A 22,586-nucleotide genomic window follows, 5' to 3' on the forward strand; every position below is an offset into this window, starting at 1 on the left:
TCTCCTTTCTCTGCCTCCTCCCACTTAAGGATTAGAAACACTGATTTACCTACGACCAGTATCTTTTGCTCTCGTATTCCCCTTTTAGATGTCTCACTCCACCTTTTCATTTGAATTTGGTTTTTCACTAGTCCCTCAAGTGTCTCATCTCCAGACTTCAAAAAGGATTGGGCCAAAACTTTCAGACAGTTGCTCTAGAAGAAACTACATAAAGAAATTCAGTTCCCACATCCTCTGTAGTGTTTTTTCCTCTTCAGGTGAGCCAGGAAAACAGAAGATATTTGGAGCCACATTGGATCAGCATCTTGCTATAGATGTCTCAAGATTTGAAGTTCTAAACTTGCTTTACTGTTGGTCCCCAAGAGATTCAACAGGGGCCATGTAAGTGTATCACATCCAATATAAAAGATGCGTACCTGCATGTGCCTTTAGGCTCTTGTCACCACTTAGGTTTTCTTTGGGCCATTCAGCTTTCTGTGCCAGGCTTTTCCCTTCTGTTTTACTACTGCACCCAGTGATAGCCACCAAACCACCGGCAGTTTTAGTATATTCATTCCAACAGGGAAGGAATTCTGCCATTCTGAACTTTGCCCACCTTGACAAAGCCATTCCCTGATTGTGTTCTTTCTTAGATACTGTCTAAAGTCTTGAACATCTTGTCCTTTGGCTTTTTGGTGATTTTAAAATCGTTTCCTTGTAAAGATTTTTATTAATTGAAAAATTTGAAAGTATGTAATTGGGTAAGACAGTTTGCTTCAAAAAGCCCAAAAGATAAAGAAAGTGGAATAACTAATAATATTAGTTCCATATTGAAAATTTGAGTTGTCTCATTGAGAACAGATAGTATTTAGTAAATTTTATCCTCATCTTTTCCTTGTCAAATCATTCGCAATATAGTCTGTGAACAAATATTTTGGTTAAAGACAAACCGAGTAGCAAATTATGGTCATTTGAATAGGAATTTAATTGTTTTCTGCACTTAAGTTCAGTCACAGATTTTAAAAACAGTAATAATTATATTTACTGGGTGTTTATCTGGTTGTAGAGATATTGGCAACCTAGATTTTTAAAGCTGAAGTAACCAGATTAGTTGCTTCTTATTTTTTGGTATGTTGAGTAGTTGTAAGTTTTCCTTCTTTAATTAACGTTTATGAGATTGTTCTCAAGTGAAAAGAATATGTCAAAAAAGCTAAATCATCTCCCGCCCCCACCAAAAAAAACCCACTTATGTCATTTTAACCCAGATCTTTTGAGGGTTTTTATCTTCCTTCTAGCTTTCAGAGACAGGAGAGTGTTAAAATTATTTTGGAGGTTACTTCTCCAAATGTTTGCACTGTTTTTCACATCATCCTCTTGTCACCTGACAATTTTTGCTGGACGTTTTTGATTACACTAAGACATTAGTTGTCTCTCCCCCTTCTTTATCCTGAACGTAAGAATTGAGATAACATTTGACTACTGTCTCACTAACAGGATTTCAAAATATAGGACTGTGCATTGAGTAAATGCAGGAAAATAGTAAAGAGGCAACTTTGGTATTAATGTTTTTTGAAATCATGATCTGTCATCCTGACTATTCCAGTTTAGATTCAGGTTTTTAAGTAAAGGAAAAATGTTGATTTAGTTATATTTTGGCATACATATGGCAGATGACCGCTAGTGAGCTATTATTGTTGAGGAGATAGTTGGCATAAAATACGTAGGCAGAAATGATTCTTCCAATTTTGCTACCTTTTGCATAGCTTCATTGAACTAGATTAGTAATATAAATTGCCAAATATTTCATTTGGAGAAGTTATTTTGATCATAGAGTAAATAAATTAGACAATGAGGTTTCTATTTTTTTGAGGTTCCTGCAGATATGTTTTTATCTTAACTGCATCACATTCTTTTAATAAGATATTCAAGCTAGTGGTATTGTAATTCCTTTCGGAGTGTTGAATTTTGAGACCTAGAACTAGGATTTGATTTTTAGATCTTTTACCTTGAATCGGTTTGAAGTGATTAGTTTAGATGTGAAGCAATCATAGAAATTCATAATTCTGTTTTTTATATAACAAACATCATATGCCTAGTTCTGTCTATATGGCAGGCTAATTTGAGTTCTATAAAATATATAAATTATGAAATTCTAATGTACTGACTCCTTGAAAATGCCTTAGTTTTAAAAGGGCAAATTAGGGTACGTAAACAAAAGTGCATTAAACAGAATTCAGCAGTGATTTCTGCCTACAATTAAAATTGTAAGGTAGAGATGGCATTTGTAAAATCTGGTTATGATAGGGTAAGTAGCCAGCCAGTTTTATATATACTATCGGCATATTTAACATGTACTTGTCTTGTCATTAGATTAAAAAGAAATCTTGACTGGGGTGGAGGGAATTCTACCAATTATAAGACTCTTATCCCAAACAGTAAGATCATTGAAATATCCTTATTTGGCCAGATACGTAAAACATGCCCCAAATTCTTTTTAATCTAATTGAATAGTGATTTTGCTGTTAAGGGTGTCTTTCCTAGCTTCCTTCTTTCAATATATGAAGAACTCACATATCTGTTTCTTTCATGCTGTCATCTTTGACACTTTATGGTCTCTTGCTTTTTCTCTTTTTTTATCCTCAAATCAAAGAAACTTCATCTTTTGAGCCATTACTTCTTCCTTTTAATTAAAGCCTATAGGCTTTAGGTGTTTCTGATAGTCTTTGAATATTAATTACATTTCTTACAGAATATTCTTTTTTTTACCCAAAAGTAAACATTTAAATCACCAAAGAAGTGGATTTAAATCTTCCATTTGATCCTAGATTTTTTCCGTTTTATTTTGTTAGCTAATTCTTTGTTCAAAGGATATGAAACTTTCCTTTACTCCCTTCCAGAAATGTCTTTTTTTTAATGATTTTTTTCCAGCTTTATTGAGATGTAATTGACGTATAACATCGTGTAAGTTTAAGGTGTACAATGTGACGATTTGATACATGTATACATTGCAAAATGATTACCAGAAAAAAGTTAGTTAATACATCTATCAACTTAACATAATTACCATTTTTTTGTTGTGGTGGTGATTGTGAGAACATTTAAGATCTCTCTTAACAACTTTCAGGTGTATAATACAGTATTGTTAACTGTAGTCACCATGCTGTACATTAGATCCCCAGAACTTATTCATCTTATAACTGGAAGTTCGTACGTTTTGATCAACATCTCCCCATTTTCCCCACCTTCAGCCCCCGGCAATCACCATTCTACTCTGTGTTTCTGTGAGTGTGGTTTTTTGAGATTCCACATATAAGCAAGATCACACAGTGTTTGCTTTCTCTGTTTGACTTATTTCACTTAGCATAATGACCTCAAGTTTCATCTATGTTATCACAAATGGCAGGATTTCTTTCTTTTTTATGGATGATAATATTCCATTGTGTGTGTGTATATACATACATATATACACACACACACACACACACACATACATATTATCCGTTCATCCATCGATGGACACTTAGTTTGTTTCCATAACTTGGTTATTGTGAATAAAGTTGCAGTGAATATGGGGGTGCAGATATCTCTTTGAGATGTTGATTTCGTTTCCTTTGGATATATAGCCAGAAGTGGGATTGCTGGATCATATGGTAGTTCTATTTCTAATTTCTTGAGGAACCTTAAATGTTTTCCATCATGGCTGTACCGATTTACATTCTTACCAATAGTGCATGAGGGTTCCCTTTTCTCTACATCCTTGCCAGCACTTAAATCTCATCTTTTTGATAATAACCGAGAGTGACTATTTTTACATGTTAGAAGAAACTTTCTAGGTGAAAGATAGATTTTAAATATGTGCACTTTAAAGACATTGTGTGTGCAAAGTTTATAAAATATTTTATTATTCAGTTATTATAATCCTGAAAATTGCTGTTCATTCCAGGCATTTTAACATTTACTTCTTCCTGACCCCTGACTATTATTTCTAGTTTAGTCTTTAGTATAATGCTTTTATGATTGAGAAATAGATAAGCTAAAGCACAGAGTTCCATGGAGGATATTATATTCCTTGTCTCTAGACAGATAAATTGGCTGCCTGGGCAGAAGAAATAGATGATATGTTGTCCAGTATTATTTAAAAGCATTATTCTGGGTGATGTTGGAAAGATGCCATGTATATATACATACTTTAAAACATTTCACCTAACATTGTATTATACACATTTAATCCATGTTTTATATAATTTGTGTGCTATAATTTTATAATTAACTGTATATTATTCCAAAAACTGTGCATTGTACTAGCATACAATTTACTTTATCATTTCCATATTATTTCCAATTTTTCACCATTATAGGTAGTACTCAAGTGAGTATCCTTATGTATGTAAGTTCCTTCCTATATTTTTCAATATTTCCTTGGGTTAGATTCCCAGAAACATAATTAGTATGAATATTTATGATTTTTGATACATACTGGCAAGTTGATTTCCAAAGACTTGTACCAAATTAAAAGTCTATTGACAAATTATGTACAATTCAGTTTCAGCTTACCTTCTATGGTATTATTATCAATATTTCTTCTTCTTGGTAATTCATTATATAAAAACTGTATTTCATTTTAAATTTGCACTTATTTGAATATTCGTGAAGTTGAACAGACTAAAGTATTTGTGTTTAAATTTGCAAATGAGAAGCGATTAAAGGATTTGAACAAGGGAGTAGCTTTTTTATTACCCCTCTGAACTGAACTTGACCATATCTTGTGACCTAAAGCTAATACCAATATCTGTGCTTCCCAGATACATTCCCAGTTACCTTCTCAGACAGCTCACTCAATGGATTATGTCAGCTACCTTTCATCTTCAACTTCTTTCTAAACTGGCTTCTTCCCCAAAGCATTTAAATATATTCAGATCTTCCCTATCTTAAAAATTCATTTATTTTACTCTGTGTCTCCTTTAGAATTCATTTTCTTTCTTTTCCCTTTACAGTCAAACTTCTTGGAGTTGTGTGTATTTACTATCTACTTTACCTCTTAATTTTTAAATCTCTGAAATACTGCTTTTGTTCTCACTATGCCACTTGAACTGTTCTCATCAAGATTATTGATGATCCTAATTAAATTGGTTGAGCAAACTTCATTCCTTACATTACTTGACCTGTTTTAGTATTAGGCACTCTTGACTACTCCTGCCTTCTGAAATAGTATCTTTTATTCTGTGACACTGTACTCTCTTGGTTTTCCTCCTTCTTTCTTTTTTCTCAGTCCCCATCCTATGTTCTTTCTGTGTCTATCTTTCAAAACGGTGGGGTTTCCTGGGGAATACTGTGCATTCTTCTCTGTATGTAAACCCTCCATGGATGATTTCACTCATTGTCATGGCTTCAGTTATCATCTGTATGTTACTGATTTCCAAATTTACATCTTTATCCTGAGCTTCAGTTGTTTGTATCACTCAATCTACTAACATTGTTTGCTTGGAAGTCTCACCAGTATCTCTAATCCATCTTCCCAAACTTCATCATCATCCCTTCAAACCAGCTCTTTCTTCTGTATGCTTTATCTCACTGTATGTACCACTGCCCACTTGGCCACCTAAGCCAGAAACGTGAGCATCATCCTTGACTCTTCCCATCTCTTACCCCCAAATCTAATTAGCCAACGAGTCCTGTTGACTCTACCTCTTAAATATTCACTTGCTCCATCTCTCTACCAAGTAACTCTCATTTCATCTCTCTGCTTCTTGTCTTATTTTCTTCAATTCTTTCTTCATATTGCATCCTGAAGATCTGTTTGACATAATGATCTAATAGTGTTATTCTGCTGAAAACGTTTTGATGATTCGTGTTAGTTTTTAGGTCAAAAAAAACCTAAACATGACTTTTAAAGTCAAAACACTTAACATAACTTACAAAGTCCTTCATGATTTGGCTTTTGTGTATCTCTCTGGCCTCACATTCTTCCCTTGTTCTACAACTGAATCATGTGAAACTGCAGATTTTTGAATGTGCTATTCATCTCCCCCTCTGCATCCTGCCCTTGCATTCCCTGATCATATTTCATGCTGCTTTCTTTCCCACTTTAATTAGCTATTTCCTACTCATCCCTCAAGCCTGAACTTAGATATCACTTCATCTGTTCAAGAAACCTGATTCATGAAGTCTAGATTTAGAGACCCTCCTTAGTGCTTCTCCTTTCTCCTTTTCTGATCATAACTGTATTAGTTGTTCATTGCTTTATCCACAGTGTCTCCATTACATCAGTGCTTAACACATATTTGTCGCATTAATGAATGAATGAATTTTTTTTAATTCAAAAATCATAAATTGAGCCCTCAACTTGTGCCAGGCACTTTTCTAAGTTGTGGGAATACTGCAGTGAACAAAACTAAGTCCCTGCTCTCATGGAACTTACTTTCTAGAGTGATAAGGAGAGAGACAAACAGATAAATACATATATAATGTGTCATGGCATGGTAAATGCAATGAAAACAAAAAGCAGAGGAGTGAGAGAATATATGGTCTTTGAAAGAAGAGAAGTATGGGGAGGACATTCTAGACAGAGGTTTAAATTTATTTATTTATTTATTTTATTTTTGGCTGCGTTGGGTCTTCGTTGCTGCACACGGGCTTTCCCTAGTTGCGGCGAGCAGGGGCTACTCTTGGTGGCGCTGCGCGGGCTTCTCATTGTGGTATCTTCTCTTGTTGCGGAGCGCAGGCTCTAGGCGCACGGGCTTCAGTAGTTGTGGCACATGGGCTCTAGAGCACAGGCTCAGTAGTTGTGGTGCACGGGCTTAGTTGCTCCGTGGCATGTGGGATCTTCCTGAACCAGGGCTCGAACCCATGTCCCCTGCATTGGCAGGCGGATTCTTAACCACTGCGCCACCAGGGAAGTCCCTAGACAGAGGTTTTAATCTTGCTTTTCTATGTAATATGATAACTGACTTAAGGCCAGGAGACCGTTGAAGAAAGTAGAGGAAGCTAGGGCATAGATGATAAGATTGGTTTCATGCTGGTCATAAAATAATTGACAAAATTTATCTATGAATCAGCTGTGCCTATGAGGAGAGTTTTAAAATTTAACGTAGCTGGGAAAACAATGTCGTTGACTGGAATGTGGAAATGTTTTTTGAATAATAAAATATGAATGTAAGTATTAGAAAATGTATACTCTTAAAGCAGTTGTGGGAAGTAAAAGATCCAGGTAAAGGATGATGGGTTGGAGCCCTATAGAGAAAACCGGTTTGGTGACTTGTCAGTTTTATGGGGGTAAGAGTTGCAGCTGAAAGATTATATGTGACTTTTTTAAAAAAATTAATGAATCCATAGGTTTTTCATTCATAGTGACCTTTAATCATCATATATTTCTCTAGATCACTTAAAAATATTTTACCGATATGGGGAGATACATGGCATTTTTTGAGATTTTTGTATTTCTCTAAGAAACGTAGGAATATAGATGAAAAAAAATCAATGCTTAAAAACTTGTGTTTCAAAACAGTAGTTTCCTACTTTTTGTGTCTTTTAGTTCCATTTCCAGAAGCATTTAATCTCAATTCTGGTCACTTCCCTTTATAATTACCTCTATATTTCTGAATAATAAACTTATTATCCTATTCCTTTATTTATTAATTTTAGACATTATTTCTTGACTTCCCACAATGGTACATGAGTACATAGTTCTCTCTCTGCTTCATGCTCCCAACATAGTTACACACATTTTTAGTTAAATAGGTTAAATAGTCAGGGTTTACATTACTATGACTGAAAGTTATTCATGGTTATGGCAAGTAATGTCTTATCATCAGCATCAGAATTCTTTATTGTTGTCAGTCTTAAGAATTGTATGCTACGTTTTCTTTATAACAGAGTTAATCTTTCCTTGTCCTTGTTTCTGCCACATGCCCATCAATAATACTTTCCTTATGCTGAAATCCGTGGGGTTCCTTCTTGTGTCTTTCCTGGAATCACCTCTGCTCCTCTTCAGTCTGAATGCATTCTCTGGTCTTGCTGTGTAGCTGTAGCTCTGAGGATTTTCTTTACTGTGCTTCTGTGTGGGGAGCTTGTTTTCTGGAGTTCTGTCTTCCTCTGTCTCAGAAGATGCCTTCAGTTTGTAACAAATCCTCTAGTAGCTTTCTAATAAAATAAAATGGGAGGTAAAGTTGAGAACCCGCACACTGGAAATAAACTTTATTCCAGCTGGACACAACCAAGTTTGTCTGGGTATGAAATCTTAGATTGAGAATCATTTTTCCTGAAGTTTTGAAGGCATTGCTTCATTGTTCTCTAGCTTTAGAGTTGCCAAGGAGAAGTTCAGTGCCATGCTCAATCTCTGTTCCTCTTTTATGGTCTTTTCTTTTCTCTCTTAAAAAGTTTACTATATTTATGATTTTTAAAAATTCACTGATATGTGCCTGTAGGCCTTTTTTCATTCACCAGGCACTTAGTAGGTGATAGACGTGACTACTATCCTTTGCGTGGGAAATTTTCCTGTGTCATTTTTTCCCATTTTCTCCTGAATCCCCTAACTTTCCATTCTCTCTTTGTATGAGTTGTGTATTAGCCATCTATTTCTACTTTTTCTACTATTTCTACTTTTGTATTTTCCATCTTATTATTGTTGTTGTTTTACTTTCTGGGATATTTTCTTGATATTACTTTTAGTCCTTGTTTTGATTTTTTTATTTTGGTGATCATATTTTTAATTTCCAGCAGCTGTTTCTTGGCTTTTGTATATAAAATTTTGCTGTTCTTGTTTTATGGATACAACCTCTACTCTTTCTTCTCTGAATCTATTAATTATAGGGAAATTTTTTATTTGTATGATATTTGTTTTTTCTCTGTTCCCTGCATTGACTATTCTGTTGCTGTTATTTTAGTTTCTGTCTTTCTTGTTGGCTATTATGGATATTCTTCAGTGAATATTCTACTATGTGTTTTTGGTTTTGAGCTTATAGAGTAGGAGTGCTGGGTCATAGAGTATGCATATGTTCAGCTTTATTAGATGCTACCATATAGTTTTCCAAAGTGATTATGCAAAGTTACCCTTCTACCAGCAGTGTGCAGTTGCTTCAAATTCTTGTCAGCAGTTGGTATTATCCGTCTTTAAAATTTTGAACATTCTGGTATGTGTTTAGGTGTATTTGTTACAGTTTTAACTTGCATTTCCTTGGTATTTAATGACACTGTGCACTGTTTGTATGTCTATTGGCTGCATAGATATCCTTTCTTTTGAAGTGCCTACTCTTTTATGCATTGTTCCGTTATGTTGTTTATCTTTTTTTCATTGACTTGTGGGAGTTCTTTGTATATTCTGAGTATCAGTACTTTGTCAGATATATCTATCACACATATCTTCTTTATCTTTTCCACTTTCTTAATGGCGTTTTTTGGTAAATGTAAGTTCATAATTTTAAGAGAGTTGGGAGGTGGGATAGAGACTGGGAGAGTGTGGGGTGGGGGCTTCTGGGGTGCTAATGATATTCTATTTCTTGATCTGCATGGTAGTTACATGAGTGTTTACTTTATGAAACTCCAGTGAGCTGTATACTTATGTTTTTTTTATACTTTTCTGTATGTAATACTTCAATGACGATTTACAAAAAGTAAAGGATATACTTTATCAGTCTCTTCCTTTTATTTCTGTGACATGTTTAAGAAATTTTTGCTTACCCCAAGGTTATCAATATATTCCCCGTGTCATCTTCTGAAAGCTTTGTTTTACTTTTGCATTTGGGTCTATGATCCATCTGGAATTGACTTTTGTGTATGATGTGAGGTAGACTTATTTTTTTCCCATATGGATATCCAGTTGACCCAACACCATTTACTGAAAGACCATTCTTTTTCTGTTGCTTTGTGTTGTCACCTCTGTCATAAATGAAATGTGTAAGTGTGAAAGTCTTGTGAAAGTCTGTTTTTGGTCTGTTCTGCTCCTTTGCCCTATTTGTACATGTGAATCTGTTTCTACACTCTGTTTTATTTCATTGGTCTGTTTGTTGTTTCTCAATACTGCACTCTTTTAATTGCTGTAGTTTTATAAAAAGTCTTGATATCTGGTAGTGTAAGTTTTCTAGCTTTCTTATTCTTCATTTAAGATTATCTTGGTTAGTCTTGGCTGTTGGCATTTCCACATACATTTTATTTTATTTGTTTATTCATTTATTTAAAGTTTTTTTTTTTTTGATGTGGACCATTTTTAAAGTCTTTATTGAATTTGTTACAATATTGCTTCTGTTTTATGTTCTGGTTTTTTTTTGGCCACGAGGCATGTGGGATCTTAGCTCCCTGACCAGGGATCAAACCCATACCCCCTGCATTGGAAGGTGAAGTCTTAACCAGTGGACCACCAGGGAAGTCCCCCACATACACTTTAGACTCAGCTTGTCCCGTCTTCTTCAAAACCTGCCAGGATTTAAATCTATAGATCAATTTGGGGGAGAATTAACATTTTTACAATATTAAGTCTTACAATTCACTAACCTTGTATATCCCACCATTAAGATTTTATAGTTTTCAGTCTAGACATCTTATATCTTTAATTGATTTCTAGATATTTGATGTTTTTTGATGCTATTCTGATTACATTTAAATTTTTTCTAGTTATCTGTTGCTAATATGAAGAAATAAGCTGAATTTTGTATATTGACTACGTATTCAGTTATCTTCCTAAATTCACTTATTAGATAGTGAGTCTCTCCAACTTTGCACATGAACAAACATATAATCTGCAAACGAGAGTTTTATTTCTTCCTTGCCAATCCTTAAACCTTTGATTTTGTTTTTCCTTGTCTTATTTCACTGGCTTGGAATGCTAATACGATCTTGAATAAAAGTGATAGCAGACATCCTTGTCTGTTATTGTAATACCAGGGAACGTTTTTAATCATTCTCCGTTAAATATGATGCTTGCTGTAGGTTTTTGGTAAATAACCTTTGTCAAATTAAGGAAATTCGCTATATTCCTAGTTTACTAAGAATATTTTTCATGAATGTGTATTGAATTTTATCAAATTATTTTCCCTACCTAGTTAAATGATATAATGATCTCTTTTCTGTTAATAGGGTGAATTACAGTGATTGGTTGATGTGGTAAATTGCAAGGCTTGATTTTTTTAAATGGAAAAGACTTTAAACATACCTTGAATTCCTGGATTAAGCTCAGTGTTGTCATGTTGTGTTATCACTGTTTAGATTTGGTGTTACTTTGTTTAGGATTTTTTGCATTTATAGTCACAAGAGAGATTGATGTGTATTTTTCTTTTCTCATAATTTTCTTCTCAAGCTTTAGTATCAAGGTTTTGCTGACCTTGTAAAATAAGCTGGGAGGTGATCTCTCTTTTAATATTCTCTGGAAGAATTTGTGAAGATTGGTACTTTTCTTTAAATGTTTAGAAGACTTAATTGTGAAGTCATCTCAGCCTAATTTGTTGTTGTTGTTGTTGTTTTTAATTAATTAATTTATTTAATTTATTTTTGGCTGTGTTGGGTCTTCGTTTCTGTGCGAGGGCTTTCTCTAGTTGCGGCAAGCGGGGGCCACTCTTCATCGTGGTGCGCGGGCCTCTCACTATCGCGGCCTCTCTTGTTGCGGAGCACAGGCTCCAGACACGCAGGATCAGTAGTTGTGGCTCACGGGCCTAGTTGCTCCGCGGCATGTGGGATCCTCCCAGACCAGGGCTCGAACCCGTGTCCCCTGCATTGGCAGGCAGACCTTCGACCACTGCGCCACCAGGGAAGCCGTTGTTGTTGTTTTTAAGTGGGAGGCCTTGAAATTGCAGATTCAATTTATTTAATGAATACATGGATGAATATTCATAGTTCCTATACCAACTTTGAGAACATGTTTTTCTAGGAATTTGTGCATTTCATAATTTTCAAGTTAATGATATAAGGATGTTCATAATATTTTCTAGTAATATTTTTAATGTTTGTAGTATCTGTGATACCCTCTTTTCTCTGATGTTGGTAGTATCTAGGTGAAAGGTGGAATGAAGTATTGGGGAGAGCTTTCTTAACAAGTTTTGAACTCAGTCTATACATGCACATTTCCCCATGGAAAACCAAACTCCAATTTTATCATCAAATTTATTAAGATAATATTTATTTTATGGAAGTTAGTTAATTATAATGGGTTAATAAGCTTTGTCTTATTTGACACTTACTGCCTTGAAGTAATTTTCTAGTAATATTGGAACCTTTGTTTTCTCATTGTCTATATTGGCTTTCTATTTCTTTACTCTTTATTGTCAGCTTTTTGAGTCCCTTTATTTTTAGAAAAATTTTTTTTTTTTCCATAAAACATACGGTTGTTTTTTTTTTTTCTATCTGATCTGAGGGTCTTTTTTTCTTTTATAGCCGAGTTGACCATTACATTTATTGATTTTATAGATATGTTTGGTCTTGATTCTATCATTCTATTTATATACTGTTTTTAATATTTTATTGTCATTTTCTGGTATTAATATTTTTGTTCTGAGGTCTGGGTTTTCCACTTAAATTCATACTTCTGATAATTTTGAGGATTTGTAACCTGATTTTAGTTCTAGTCATTGCTCAATGTCATGTTTTAAATAGTACGTATGTACTTCTATTTCTTGATTTATTGATATTAAAAAGGAAATAGTATCTATTAATGTCCCACTATAAAAATGAGGAATTACTTTATACTGTTGAAATTAGTTTCAGGGAAGCTCTTCTGAAGGGCCTCTCTTCTGATAAGCAACTAGTGATAGCTCTCTATCAGAGATTAAAGTTCTTGCACTTGAGTGGGTTTTGAAATCATTAATTCATTTATTAAACAGAGTATATTGTTGCTTCTATTACAGGTGCTGTACAAACACACAAATCAGTCATGCATCCTCTCCTTATAAAACTTCCAATCTAATAAGGAAAACAAACACTGAACAAATAATTTCAACTGTGTGGAAATGTGACATACAAGAAATAAAGGAACATAGCTACATCCTTATATGGACTTACATATTGATAAGAAAATTGTTACCACTTTTCCTGTGGGAGTAGCACATGAAAAACTTATAGGCCTCATGAGCAAGTATTCTTATTGCATGGTTATCTTAGGGTAACAGTACCTTTTCAGGTACTTGGCAAGTATTACCTACCCACTTTGTGTAAGTGAAGTGGCGTTCATGACAGAGTTCAGACGAGCAGCTGCAGCGGGCAGTTACTGCACCTCCATCCTCCTCAGCTCTACTGCCTCTTGCTTCATCCTTCCATCCTCTCCAGCCCACATTGTTATCTTTTGCCTTAACAAGCGATCTCACTGTAGTTTGCACAACCACATGAGTCAAGCTTTTCCTTGATTTACATAATAATTTTCTTGTCATTATCTAGCCCTTTCTTCCTAGCCCACTCCCCCAAAATAAAAGGGTAGCTCATGTTTGTCTTTTGATGTTTGCAGGCCATGGTATTTAAGTTAAGTTGTTTTTGCTGACCAAAACTAGCAACTCAGATATCATATGGGGTTGATTTGAAATAGAGCAGTTTATAAACTGGACAGCAAATTCCTTCTGGGCAGGAAACATTGTTCTTCTGTGTAGCCCTAACCCAGTGTCTTGCATATTTAGCTTTTCATGAATCACTGAATATAAAGTGTACATTTTTTGGGTTTTGGTTTAGTCTACAAATACATGACAAGATCCTTTGTTCTTTGATTCGATTTAGCAAAAGCCTTAGAAAAGTGAATAAGATATTCATTGAATTTATGGAATCCTAACATTGGAAAATATTCTAAACAATACAATAAAATTTTTATGTTTTCAAAGAACTTCCTCATTTTTTATCGGTGTTTATCTTCTGAGGTAGATAAGGCAGTTATTAGTATTTCTAGTTTTACTAGTGAAGATACATCCAAAGGCGATTAAGTGACTTCCCTAAGACAGCACATCTATTTAATGGTTGAGTCAGGACCAAAGCATTAAACTTCCAAACCAGTGGTTTTCCTGTTACCCTGTATTCCCTCTACTTAGCCACAAATTCATCCCGTGAAATCTGAGTGTCTCGCATCATGCTCTTGACAGAGATGAAGACTGTGCAAGTTAAAATTCATAAAATGGTTAAATTTTAAAGGTAACTTTTGGTTCTTCTACTTTACAAAGTATTAACACTTCTGTGCTCAAATACTTTAAAAGGTATATTACATCTTTTGTTTTTAAATGTTGATAATTATTTTGTTTTGTTCTGTTTTGTTTTTAATATTTATTTATTTATTTATTTATTTGGTTGCACCAGATCTTAGTTGCGTCAGGCGGGCTCCTTAGGTGTGGCTCGCTGGCTCCTTAGTTGCGGCACACGGGTGGGCTCCTTAGTTCTGGAATGCGAACTCTTAGTTGTGGCATGTGAACTCTTAGTTGCGGCATGCATGTGGGATCTAGTTCCCTTACCAGGGATTGAACCTGGGCCCCCTGCATTGGGAGTGTGAAGTCTTAACCACTGCGCCACCAGGAAAGTCCTGGTATATTTCATCTCATACATTTTAAATATTTGTTTTTATTAGAAAAATTGCTTATAGTCTTATTTCTTTGACAATTACTGTTAGAAGTCTTAATTTGTTGCCTAACAGTAATAGAAAATACAGAAACATACAGAGAAGCATCATAAAAGGCAGACTTTCATAAGTCTTCTGACAGCAGACAGTGGCAACAGTGAAGCAGGGCAAAGGAGGCTTGAATCAGGAATTGGATTTGGTAATTAGAAGGTTACTGTGACCTTGGGCAGGTCAGTGTTAATATAATAGTAGGAGTAGAGTCGAGGTTAGAAGGAAAGAATGAATGGAAGGTGAGGAAAGAAGAAAATTTCTCTCCTAGTGGAAGGAGGAAGACAGATGGTTTGAGGGAGATGTAGTTAAATAAGGACACTTTTTATGTTAGCCATGTTCCAGTGTATCTGTCACTCCAGGGGAAGAAGCCCAAGGAGAGGAAGGGGTAAAATGGAAAGTGTGAGAGGAGGATATTGTAAATTGATGGGCAAGATCAGAAGGAGGCAGGAGAAGATATGACCAAGCATCACTGTAGAGAAGCTCTTACTCCTCTGAGACAGGAGAAAAGTAAAGGAAGGGTGAAATGGTCCAGGGGCCATCTGTGGAGCAGGGAGGATAACTCAAGAAATCTGGGGCCCTTAGGCTTCAGTTGCTCGTGTTTCTAGTCAGCTGTGGAGTCAATTATTACAGGCTGCTTGGCTTAGGAGCTAATATTCAGCTTGTGGTATTTAAAATGAGCAATAAGAAATAGAAGTTTGGATATATCGCAGTTTTAGATGAATTTCGTTTCACTATTGAAATCTCAGTGTGTTCTATATAGTCAGTTTGATTTTTTCTAATGGAGATTATAATTTCAAAAGGGAAGGGAAGATGTAATTTAAGACAAGATATGAAAATTATATGAAGATCTAAGTTTTAAGTTTTTGTATGGCTCTGTTTGGCGGGATGCTTTTTCCCTGGGCTTTTAATTTAATATTGGCCAGGCCCTACTGATAGCTACATACTAAGAATTTGTGGAAGTTAAAATGTTCAAGATCAACCCATGGTTCTATTTTGTTACCATACCTGTATTTGAACACCTAAAGTCATTCTGTAGGAGCAGTTCCACGTGTAGATGTATTTCTAATGTATCTGTGGGAAGGAAGGTGATCTCCGCGTCTTACTCTTCCGCCATCTTCTTCTCCCCCCCTAATCTGTATTTTCCTAAAGTCATTCTGAATGGAGCTGTGTTTTTCTCAGTAGTCAGTGACATCTTTGCACATACATGTGGTCTCTGATCCTGTGGTAATAACAGAGAACTCCCTCTAAAATCTGTACACACAGATGCTTTTCAACTTACAGGTTGGGATATAAAATGTCGTGTTTCAGTCATTTGGAACTCCACATCTTCCAATAGAAATGATATTATAAATGGTTCTAGTGTCCTAGACCAGCCCATAAAAGACAATTAAATCTAAAGTGTGTCTGAATTACTAAAAATAATTACTGTTTATAACCATGTTTCTATCAGGGAGTGTGTTCAATTTCAGGTCTTAAGGTAAGAAGTGTTTCTCCCACTTCTGCTTTATCGTACTCACCCCCTGGCTGTCTGGCAGTGACAAAAGAGGCACCCAGCTCCAGACCACTTAGTGTGGTTCTGGTAAGGCCTGGGAATGGAGAGCTGGGATAGAGACTCTTTGAAAGTCGAGAAAGGGGCTGGTGTGGTGATGCATATGCCAGGGAAGGGTCCCCCTTCTGTCTCAGCTGTGAGATCTGGGCCCCTGCCGCTGTAAACCTCCTGTCTCCTCTCCCCTTTCTCTTTCTCTGGACCCCTGGTTCTTAGCCAGACCTGATTTTGTCCTCCCGCCCCGACCCCAAATACCTGGGGAAATTTGGCAGTGTCCAGAGACATTTTGGCTGTCACAACTGGGGTGGTGCTACTCGTATCTAGTGTGTGTAGACCAAGGATGTTGCTAAACATTGAGAACCAAGAATTATCCAACTTGAAACGTCGATAATGCCAAGACTGAGAAACTCAGCGCTAGGCTACTACTACTGGTTGGAGTTTTTTGCCTTCTTGCTTCACTGAGGAACAGAAATGTCGTTTGTTTCCAGTTTCTTTTCTACCTTCTGTTCTTGAAACAAGCTCATAGCCTTTTGAGGTTTCTCTAAGGGCTCTACTCTCATCACAAGATGGAAATAGATGGAGTAAAAATAACAAGAAAATTACAGTTTCAGGACATCTTAATGAAAAGCTTCCATGTTATCCACTGTCCTTTAAATAGAACAGAATTCTCATCCCTCTTTAGGCTTCTGTCCTTCTTCCCCATTATGATTTCCTCATTCCCTGGGCTTCCCTTCTTTCTACCGTACAGCTCAATCGCAGAGGCTTTGGCAGGGGTCCTCGCTCCAGTCTTCCAAATGAGGAGTGACAGGAGGGAAGAGAAATCGTTGGGCTGTTTTGACGCGGAGTGAAGGGAAGGTTCCTTTGTTATTGCATAGATCCTGCCAGAACAATTTTCTGTTGCCCTGCTACTTTTAAAGAATTCACAGAATGAGATTATACCACAGCGTTTCCCTAAGTACTGCTGCACGGCATGGGGGTCTCCTGTCTCTGCTGGTCTCTCCTCCTTTCCACCCGGCACGGTAGTCACCATCCCTCTGGCTCCCTGGGCATGTGACCTGAGCAGTTCCTTACTAGGGCCCGTGCCTGGTCACATGCTGTGCTGTCATCATGAAATAATCTTAATAACTTTCGGAACAAGAGCCTCACATTTTCATTTTGTACTGGGCCTTGCAAACTGTGTAGCCGCTCCTGCTTGCCAGAGTTCTCCCAGCCAACCTTGGGCCCCGGAGGGGCGCAGACTGGCTTGGATGAGAAAAGGAAGGGGAAGGGTTTTAAGATACTTAGAGTAGCAAGAAAGCCCCCCCCCCCCCGCTGAAAATCTGGGCGGGACTACCAGACTGGAATGCACGTCTCAGTCTTCCTTTGTAAATACCTACCTTTCAGAGCTGACTCTTTCTGCTGTGTTTATATTTGTTAATTTTAATAAGATGACCAATTACTTACTAGGTACTATTGTGTGATAAAACAGTGTGCTAGACGCCGTGGGTAAAACTAAGTAGTAAACTGATATTGGCTCTCTATGGGTTATCTTCAAGTGTTTATAAAACCTCTTCATGTAGTGTCCATAACCATTTGAGATTGTTTTTATTGTCCCATTCCATAGGGTAGGAAGCTGAAACAGGCTATGTTACTTGTCTAAGTTTATAAAGCTAGTAAATGACAAAGAATGGATTTGAACCTAGGTCGGTCTGACTCTGAAGGCCAGTCCCGTTCACTCAGCTACTCAGAAGTTCAATCTTCCTACTGTCCAGTTGACTCTCAAGTTGAGGTCATGAGCATACATAGGAGGTCAATTTATTTTAATCAGTGAATTCTTTTAAAACACTACACAGTGCTTTTCAAATTAAATATAATGGTGGATGAAAATGTGTGTTTGATCTAGATGCTTTTCCTTGTGTTCATGAGAAATAGATATTCGCATAAGTAACCAAAAATAATACTCTTACAGAAAAAACTCAAAAGTCTTCCAATTCTATAAGCTTCGTAAATCACTCCATCTCTCCTGTTTTATGAAACATCCATTGGAGCTAACACTCCATTGTTAGTGTGACTTATCTGAAAGAGTTTTCTTGGATTACGGGTTTCTGTCTTTAATTTTTATCCACCAAATAAAAAATGTGGTGTTCAATGTCATCGATATTTGCAATTAATTCTAAGAAAGCTAATTTGTAGAGAATATATTTTATACCAATTCTTTGGTTTTTATCATGTGAGCTACCCCACATTATGGTTTGGTATCATCTTTTTTTTTTTTTTAATATTTATTTATTTTGGGGACTTCCCTGGTGGCGCAGTGGTTAAGAATCCGTCCTCCAGTGCAGGGGACATGGGTTCGCGCCCTGGTCTGGGAAGATCCCACATGCCGCGGAGCAACTAAGCCCGTGTGCCACAACTACTGAGCCTGTGCTCTAGAGCCCGTGAGCCACAACTACTGAAGCCCGCATGCCACAACTACTGAGCCTGCGTGCCTAGAGCCCATGCTCCTCAACAAGAGAAGCCACCGCAATGAGAAGCCTGTGCACCACATTGAAGAGTAGCCCCCGCTCGCCGCAACTAGAGAAAGCCCACGTGCAGCAACAAAGACCCAACGCAGCCAAAAATAAATAAATAAACAGATAGATAAATAAAAATTTAAAAATATATATATATTTATTTATTTATTTGGATGCACTGGGTCTTAGTTGCGGCAGGCCGGCTCCTTAGTTGCAGCTCATCAGCTCCTTAGTTGTGGCATGCGAACTCTTAGTTGTGGCATGCATATGGGATCTAGTTCCCTGACCAGGGATCGAACCCGGGCCCCCTGCATTGGGAGCGCAGAGTCTTAGCCACTGCACCGCCAGGGATGTCCCTTGATGTCATCTTGAAACCCTGTGCCAGCTTTAGCCAAAATACATTACACGGCCAGGCCTCTTAATTCTACATGAGGAGGAGGCAGGTGTCGGCACCAGTCACCTACAGTGGGCAGTTTACACAGCATTACTTAGTAGGTGAATGGATTAAGAGCAACTTGACAATTTTCTTAGCAGTTACTGATCTTTCATCTGCCTTTGATTTCATGACTACAAGGGTCTCAGGCCTGTTACTATTAACACAGAGCCATGCATGTAAATGCTCTTCCAGAGCTTTTACTGTTAAGATCAGGACTGTTTAATCACACTGACCTGAGTTTTAATTCCAGCTGCACTGCTGACTAGTTGTGCACCTTTGGTGAGTTACTGTAGGCGGGACCAATGATGTCTTCTTCAAAATGCTGTAGGAAAGACTAACCGAATTAGTGTATGTAAAGCGCTGAGCACGGTGCCAGGCTGAAGGAAAGGGCCCAGTGGGTAAGTGGAAGTTGTCATCCTCCTTCTCCTGCTCCTCCTCTTATTCCACCAAGAGAATATGCCTGGGCATAAACAGAACTTTGGGCAAGCCCTTTTTCTGTTTACAGCTAAATAATTTGCTATACTCTTAAATATACTTTGACACACGTCCTCCTGCAGTGAAAAATAGAAAGGCAGATATCTTCCTCCTGTTCTCTGTGAAGAGAGGATAGCATGATGTGTTTTTTATCTTCTGGTAGAATCAGGAATAACTCGGGGGTCTCGGTGATCAGTGTACACAGCCCTGTGTGTGTACTGCCGTTCTCTCAGCACAGACCAGACCAGCCTTTTTCAAAGTGAGATCCCCGGCCTGCATCAGAATCACCTAAGACACTGGTTAAAAAAATAAAATAAAAGCCAGCTCTCTAACCCCAGACCTACTGAACAGAATCTCTGGGGCTGAGGTCTTAGAACATACATATAAAATAAGCCACCCTGGTTATTCTTGTGTATAAAAAACATTTAGAAATACTGGCCCATACTCTCCGTCTCACTCCCCTGCCTTTGCTTAAGCTATTTCCTTGGCTTGGAGTAGTCTTTCCTCTTCTATAGAATTCTTATACATTTTTCGAATGCTACCTCTTCCTAAAAGCCCTTCCAGATTCTCCCAAATTGAAGTTAATTTTGTATCTTCATTATTGCAATTATTACAGTCTACTTCATAGAGTTTTGCTAGTTTTTCACTAAACAGTAAGCAGCTAGAGGGCAGTGACTGCCTGATTGCCAGTTATCCTAATAACTCTCCCTGGTGCCCAGCAAAATGCTTTGTGTATAATGGGCACCAAAAGAGTATCTGTAATTTGGATTGATTCTCTACTGCTTTTTTCCAATAAAACCTTCTGTTCTGACTTCCTCCGAAGAGCACAAATCCCTTCAGAGTACGTATTAAGCTCAGGGTGACGGAGGACAGTCCTCATAAACATGATCAACCTTAGTTCCCAGCACATCAGAATTGGGATGTGTGTTTGTGTTTGATACGAGGAATTGTTTGACATCCCCGTTTCTTCCTCATCCTCATCTTTGGATACCATTTGTAAGGCACGTTGAAAGAGTCTGCCAAAGTCCCAGTTAAATCTGCAGCCACTGAAAAAAGAAAATGATACAGTTGTATTCTGGGTTGGTTTTACTTTCAGGAAACAGATTTGATCATATGAAGCAGCTTTTGTAACACATCATCATGCTTGTCCTCTGGGACTCTATAAGATAGATAAAGTACTTGCAGCTGTGCTTCCACTGATGTCATAGAGGTATTTCCTACATTCATGTGAGGAGCAAAGGAACTCCACTTTCTAGTAAGATGGTTTCTCCAAAGCTGCACTGTCCCTGTCAGTGATATTTTAGGCACTTTTTTTGGTTTTGGACGACTTTTAATCCCATCCTGTGCTTCTCTATCAACTGGCTTGTTGGATAGGGCATTGCCCAGATCGTTGGCAATATAAAGTGATGCACACATGGGACTGATCCAGTTCTCTTACATACTGGAGGGTGACAAAGAAAACATGATATTAGAGGAGGGTCTGATTAGTGGGGATTAGAAAGGGATGTAATAACTGAGAGTCATAGCACATTAGGGAGTTTCTCCAGATATTAGATCCTTAAAAGTATTACATTGATTATTTGACCTCACACAAGGCAGCAAGGTTAAGCCGTGAAAACTATTGGATTTGGCAGGTGAAATCAGATTTTCATTGGGTAGATTAGGATTTATGAAAGCAATAGTGTTCATGAAAGTATGGTGGACAAGACAGCTATCCTAGTGGGGGACTCCTTACAAATTTAGGGAGATTCATCTTTTCGATATTTCTGTCTTTAGATTTCTAATGGAAATGCAATAAAAAGAACTCCAGATGACCACAGTTAATCACCTAGTAAACACATAGAATACATACATGAGTAGATCAGAAATTTTAATTTCAGGCAGAGGAAGACCTCTCCCTTTCCCTGCACCCCTCCAAAGCATTCAGGGCTATAAAGTGACCAGAGATACCGAGAAAAGGTCACTGAACTTGGTGAGAGGAGCTGACTTAAGTTTTACAGTAAATCTAATGGAAATTCATGGCATAGGGGGTGGGGTAATAAAGTTGAACTGGGCCTGGGAGAATGGAGATAGTGCATGTTGATCATTCCTTGAGCAATTGGCTTGGGGAAAAAAAATGGTAATTGTATCAGCGGGATAAAGTTTATGTTTATCAAAAAAAAAAAAACAGAGTACAATTCCAGCACCCCAAGGAATTCCCTTGCGCTAACCCCTTGCAGTGAGACCTTCCCTCCACCCCTAATCCCTGGCAACCATCCCTATAGTTTTTTCTTTTTTAGGATGTCATATAAATTCAATCATATAATATGTAAAAGACTGGACCCCTTCACTTAGCATAATGCCTGCTCAGTGTAAATTTTAAACATATTTTAAAGTACAAAGAATCCCCCCTCTCCAAAACAAAACAAGTAGGAACCTGAGAAGATGGGTGTAGAGAAAGTGAGTTAGGGACGTATTGAAGTGTAAACAGACATCTAGCTCATGAAGATGGCTCCAGTCCTCATGGAACCTAGGCAAGCTTGTTCTCTTTGAACGCATGGTGGACAGAATGGAGAGGATGGCAGTGGTACCCTTGACCAGTTAAATATTTTCTTTTCTCAAACTAGCCTCCTTTCCTGCTCTGAACTTTCCCACTACCTCCCCACTTCTCGGGGCGGGGGTGGGGGTAGGGGCAGGGAGAAATACACACATACACACTTATACATTCATAAATACATGTATCTCCATTTTCATGGCATAAGCATTTCATTTATAAAGAGCTCATCAACCTTTCAGTTTCAACTTCACATTTAGTTGAGGGCTATCAGGTGACGCGTAGTGGTACCAAGATTTGTAATCTAGAGCTGTACACTTGTTTCTCAATCCAAGATTTATTTTGCAAAATTTTTCTTTCTAAATTTTTGTTTTCCTTCAAATTAATAGGAATTTAAACATTAAAAATTATAGAGGGTAAACAATTTAACTTTTGCTATCTAGAATTGGAATTTTTAGATATAATTTGTTAGTAATCATCTCTGTACAAGGTTTTCAAACTTGGTTTTTGGCAGTGTTATTTTTACAGATTATATATATATATAATTTTATTATAAAAGCACTTACTAA

General features: G+C 37.1%; 1 protein-coding gene across 1 annotated transcript in view; it reads left to right on the forward strand.

Moving 5' to 3' along the window:
- Window positions 1-22,586, forward strand: part of MBD2 (methyl-CpG binding domain protein 2) — a 68,834-nt gene that overhangs the window by 34,402 nt on the left and 11,846 nt on the right. The gene's annotated exons all lie outside the window — the stretch shown is intronic.

This window comes from Eubalaena glacialis, chromosome 15 (assembly GCF_028564815.1).
Source record: "Eubalaena glacialis isolate mEubGla1 chromosome 15, mEubGla1.1.hap2.+ XY, whole genome shotgun sequence".
NCBI classification, from domain to species: Eukaryota; Metazoa; Chordata; class Mammalia; order Artiodactyla; family Balaenidae; genus Eubalaena; species Eubalaena glacialis.